Here is a 6,153-nt window from a genome sequence, read left to right as displayed (position 1 = left end):
GCAAAGTAATCAGTTACTTTCAGAGCCATTGTAATTGTAATGGTAATTACTACTTTTTGGGCCATGTAATTGTAATGGTAATTTATTACTTTTTAAAAGTAATCTTCCAAGCTCTGGACTGTATGTAGAAACAAGTCTACTGTGCAAAGCTAAAATTTACATTTTTGCCTCTGGCCCCATTTACCACTGGCACATGGCCCTCAGAAGTTGCCCAGAAGGGCTGAAAAGGTTCCCTGTTTCCGCACTGGCCTGCGGCCATACTACCCTGAACACGCCCAATCTTGTCTGATCTCAGAAGCTAAGCAGGGTCAGGCCTGGTTAGTACTTGGATGGGAGACAGCCTGGGAAAACTGGGTGCCGTAGGCTTAGAGGAAGGCAATGGTAAACCACCTCTGAATACCTCTTACCATGGAAACTCTATGAATATATCCAATAAGATTCATAGGGTCGCCATAAGTTGTAAACTGGAAGGCATATCACAACAACAAAACTTCCACACTAGATGGCTTTAAGCAGCTGCTTAGTGCTCAGCATCTACCCACACACCATCTATAAAATGGAGATAACACTCCTGACTGACCTACAGGGTTGTCGTAAGAATTAGGGAGATAATTTGTGTGAGGCTCTTTGAAGATGCTAAAGCACTCTATAAATGTTGAGAAGCAATGCGTTTGGGGGGGTATTAAACTCATCTTTGAATAAATATCTTGACTTGGGCAAGGTCAGGGATGGAGAACTTGTGGCCCTCCAGATGTCACTGGGCTCCAGCTCCCATCATCCCTGATCATTGGCTATATCAGCTGGGGGTGATGGGGACTGCAGTCCAACAACGTCAGCAGGGTCACAGGTTCCCCATCTAGGTGGTATTTTTAAAACTTGCTTTTGATTAGTTTTGCAAAACAACCCTAAGTTTTATTTGGCAAGCTCTTGTTAGTTTGTTCCCATTATTCCCATTTTCAAATTTTGATTTTTAATTTCAGCAATTGTTGATCATGTATCCATAAGGACATTCCAGTACAGACTACCTCCATTGTTCTTCTTGCCATTCCATGTTGTGATCTTACTCTTGCTCTGTTGTCTGTTTTTATTACCAACTTTGAAAAGTTGGCTACCAAATTGCAAATAAACAGAAGGCGACTGAATGGACCTGTCTCTGGCGAGTAAGAGCATCAAAAGTGGGTCAACATCTTGCTAAAATACCAAGATGTGAGGGCATGCTGACTGGAAACCACAGACAGGGCTGGACAAAGAATCTGCTAGTTTTGGTTTCTCCTAGTTGCTCATTTTCCCATTCTAAGTTCTATTCACTAATAGGCAAAAAACAAACAAACCATCCCTTGCGGTTTAAGAACGTACCTATAGCCCACAGATATTTCTATCAAACTTTAAAAACAGGGAAATTGGGCAGCTATAGTGAATGTACCAGGGGAGCAGGAGACCTGACCTCCTCTCTGGCATATTGTACTGCCCTACACATTTATATAAATGCAAACACAATTTGGGTTGATCTTTTGCAGCCCAATCCACTTCCTCTGTGGCTTGGAAGAATTTGGTAACGTGCCTCTGAGCATATGCTGAATGGTGGCAACACCTGCAATCAGCCCAAACAAGACATGTGCTGTGCTGATCTTGCTTTAGCAGGGAGGAAGCAACAATATTAAAACAGTTGATATAGTTCAGATAGTCACTTTAAATATGTTTGATTTTCTTTGCAATTTTAGTGAAGTTTTCTATAGTAAATCATTTTCTTTTGCTTCTGTTTCTGTGAATATGTGAAGTACAGCAACACTTTGCAAAATTTACACTTAAAAAATTCCAAAAAAATGTGGAATAATGGCACCGGAGATTCAGGATTTTGGGGGTGCTCTCTGGGTCTTTGGGATGCTTCTGACCTGTCAACCTTATCCATGTCAGTGGGGCAGTGGAACGCACTCTGGATTTTAGTCTGAACTTTCAAGGAGCTGCAATTCCACTGACATGGCGCCACCAGGTGCCGCTGGGCCCTGTCCCATACAAGGCAGGGCAGTCAACGTGTAGCTCAGAGATGGATGTCTTTGTTAACAAAGGTGTTTGGGGAGTTTCATGTCATTTCCAGTTCAGATGAGTCAGTTGTGGTAACAAGAAATGTCTGCAGAGAAAGACTGTTAGCTTTCTGGGACAATAACCCAGAAACACTGCAGGCAGCCTAAGACAGACATTAGTAGTCCATGGTGAATGTGTGTGTGCATTTTCAAAACATCTTGGCTAGATTATTGCAACCCATCACTCTGTAGAAGGACTCCGCCACATGCTCCGGCACATGCGCCAAGTTGCATGCGGCTGCTGTTAGCTGCTGTGACATGTTTTTTAACTCTCACAAATCAAACACCCACACTTGCACACTCTAAAACAAAGAACCGCTTGCAATTTGTCAATGCTCTGGATTGCATTTGGGGGACAGAAAGGGAAATGATTTAAATAATGACTAATGATCATTTAGGCGGATTTGTTTATCATTATTTGTGGGCAACTGTTTAAGCCTGTGCAGAGTGGAAGGAAAAACATTTTATACAGATTTCAAACTCCGTTTTGGGCTCAAGATAATTTACATGTCAAGACCTCATCTGTTCCTGCATCAGTTCAGCATCTGATTTCCAGGCTCACTTTGAAAGTAGCACATCTGGTGGAACCAAAGCAATCGCTGACAAAATACTTGGTTCATTCTGGCTTGGCTCCTTATGTGTAGATCAAGCTCCTCGAAAGTCCCGTCCAGCATAACTCTCAACCATCCCCTCCTGTTCACCCCAACAAGACCCACAAATGTTACTTGGGCCAGAAGAAAGAGAGCCCCCATGGAAACGGATGCAGTTAAATCTGTTAATTATCACTTCTCTCAGTTTCTCCATTTTTTCCTCCAAGTTCATTTGGGGCAGAAGAAGAGCCTGCTGGATCAGGCCAGTGGCCCATTTAGTCCAGCACCGTGTTCTCAGAGTGGGAAACCAGAGGCCCATGGGAAGTCTGCAAACAGGACCTGAGCAGAAGAACATTCTTCCCTTCTGTGGTTTTCAGCAACTGGTATTCAGAAGCATGCTGCCTCTGACCGTGGAGGCATAGCCATCGTGGCTAGTAGCCTTCAGAGCTTGGAAAAGGTACTTTTTTGAACTACAACTCCCATCAGCCCAATCCAGTGGCCTTGCTGGCTGGGGCTGACGGGAGTTATAGTTCAAAAAAGTAACTTTTCCAAGCTCTGCCTTTGATACCTTTGTCCTCCATGAATTTGTCTAATCCTATTTTAAGACATCCAAGTTGGTGTCCATCACTGCCTCCTGGGGGAGTGAGTTCCATAGCCTAACTATGTGCTGCGTGAAGAAGTATGTTCTTTTATCTGTCCTGAATCTTCCAGCATTCAACTTCATTGGGTGTCCATGAGGTAGTGTTATGAGAGGAGAAAAACTTCTCTCTATCCACCTTCTCCACGCCATGCATAATTTTATACAGTTCTATCATGTCACCTCTTACTCACCTTTTCTCAAAACTAAAAAGCCCCAAATGCTGCAGACTTTCCTCATAGGGGAGTCACTCCATCCCCTTGATAACCTTGGTTGCCCTTTTTTGAACTTTTTCCAACTCTACAATGTCCTTTTTGAGGTGAGGAGGCCAGAAATGTACAAGTATTCCAAATGTGGTCGTACCAAAGATTTGTATAATGGGATTATGATATCAGCAGTTTTATTTTCAATACCTTTCCTAATGTTCCCTAGCATGGGATTTGTCTTTTTCACAGCCACTGCACACCGGGTTGACATCTTCATCGAGCTATCCACTACGACCCCATGGTCTTGTTTCTGGTCAGTCAATGCCTGTTCAGACCCCATGAGTGTATATGTGAAATTTAGGGGTTTTGTTCCAATATGCATCACTTTACACTTGCCCACCCATTCACTCAGTTTAGAGAGGTCCTGTCCTGGCTCCCAACCAGAGAAGCAGACTCAGTAGTCAGAGACTGAGTTTTTCTGGATAAAGCTTGATTCCAGAAATCATAACAGGGATCTAGTATTTCATGCTCGGCCTAAACTGGATTCAAACAGGAACAGCCATGCTAGACATTGGAAGCAACAGCAGATGAGTTGTCGCAACAGCAAATACAGGCAGTGCTACTTCTTATATATAGACATAGGGAGGGCACTTAAACACTATTAATTCAGGATCTTTTCAACACGAGATGCAAGGCAGGGACTATGACAGGGTGGTGTTGGATGAAATTGGGCTCTTCTCTATCCTCCATGACCTTGGAGATGTGCCAGTTTCTGCCTCTGCTGAGTCGCTTTCATTTTCCTGTGCCTGAGAAGTTCCAATGTTTTTGTTAGCACTTATCTCTTCTGCCATTACACTTGGCCTTGGTGCCTTCAGAGAGTCCTCACCAGCTGGCTGAGACAAGGAAAGGCTGTCTGAACCTTCCTGAGTAACTCCAGCAGCCGACTTCGAGGCTTCTGGAGACACATCCCCTGTAAGCTGCTCATTTTCTTCATCATTGCTGGCAATGTCCTCCCTAATATTGGTAACCCCTTCCCCATTCCCCCAATCTTGCCAGAGATTCTCCTTGTGGCCCATGACAGGTCCTTTTGGAACTCTCTACAATCTCTTTTTGTTTTAACAATCCTGAACAATTTTGTATCATCAGCAAACATGGCCACCTCACTGCTCACCCCTAACCCTAGATAGTTTGTGAACAAGTTAAAAAGCAAAGGTCTCAATACTGATCCTAGGGGGACTCCACTTTCTTCACCCCTCCATTGGGAGAACTGTCCATTTATTCCTGCTGCTTAATCAGTTTCTGATCCACCAGAGGACCTCTCCTCTTATTCCATGACTGCAAGGCTTACTCAGGAGCCTTTGGTGAGGTACCTTGTTGAAAGCTTTTTGAAAGTCCAACTACACATTGTCGACCAGATTACCTCTATCTATATGCTTGTTGGCACTCTCAAAGAACTCTAATAGGTTGGTGAGACAGGACTTACCCTTGCAGAAGCTATGCTGGTTCTGTTCCAACAAGGCTTGTTCTTCTATACGCCTGGTTATTTTATGTTTAATAATGCTTTCCACCAATTTCCCCAGGATAGACATTAAGCTAACCCGCCTGTAATTTACAAGATTCCGCTGGATCCCTTTTTTAAAATTGGTGTTACATTGACCACTTTTCAGTACTGAGGTATGGAGGCTGATCTTGGGGGAAAGTTACTTATTTTTATTAGAAGATCAGCAATTTCACATTCGAGTTCTTTGAGAACTTTTGACTGGATGACATCTGGAACCAGTGATTTGTCCATTTTTATTTTGTTTATTAGACCTAGAACTTCATTTCTTATTACCACTATTTGCCTCAATTCCTCAGACTCCAGCTTCGTTCAGGCACAGGGATCTGCCCTATATCTTCAGCTGTGAAGACAGATGCAAATAATTAATTCAGCTTATCTGCAATATGCTTATCCTCCTTTAGCACACCTTTGACTCTCTTGTCATACAAGGGTCCAACTGCCTCCCTAGATGGTCTCCTGCTACTAATGTATTTAAAGAATATTTTTGTTGCTGGTCTTTATATTTTTTAGCAATGTACTCCTCAAATTCTTTTTAGCACCCCTTCTCGTCTTGCATTTCCTTTGTTCTTCTCATTTGGGCAAGACTTCCATTTTTTAAAAGGAAGCCTTCTTGCCTTCTGGTCATTATCCATGCTGGCATCCTCTTGGTCCTGATGGTGATTTTCTTGATCTGTGGTATACACTCCAGTTGAGTGTCTAATATTGTGTTTTTAAACAGCTTCCATGCATTTTGGAGTGATTTGACTCTCTTAACATTGCCTTTCAACTTCCTTTTTACCAATCTCCCTCATTTCTGAAGCCAAATGTGATTGTAATTGGCCATTTGCATGTATGTTTAATTACATAGCACTATGGTCAATGCTCTCAACTGGTTCAGCAACACTTACATCTTGCACCAGGATCTGGGTGCCACTTAAGATTAAGTCCAGGGTCGCTGTTCCTCTGGTCAGTTCCTCCAAGTGGTTTAACAGTCATTTCCTTTCCCCAGAGAACTCTGAGAATTTGAGCTCTGTGAGGGGAATAGGTGTCTCCCAAGAACTCTCAGCACCCTTCACAAACTACACTTCCCAGTATTCTT

The 6,153-nt window shown here is 43.0% G+C and overlaps 1 pseudogene; it reads left to right on the top strand.

The window, feature by feature from the left end:
• Positions 1-247: 247 nt before the first annotated feature.
• LOC133365739 (5S ribosomal RNA) lies at positions 248-366 on the top strand (annotated as a pseudogene).
• The last annotated feature ends 5,787 nt before the right edge of the window (positions 367-6,153 follow it).

This window comes from Rhineura floridana, chromosome 10 (assembly GCF_030035675.1).
Source record: "Rhineura floridana isolate rRhiFlo1 chromosome 10, rRhiFlo1.hap2, whole genome shotgun sequence".
Taxonomy (NCBI): Eukaryota; Metazoa; Chordata; class Lepidosauria; order Squamata; family Rhineuridae; genus Rhineura; species Rhineura floridana.
Note: the sequence above shows the minus strand (reverse complement) of the source record. Positions and strands in the feature narration are given on the sequence as shown.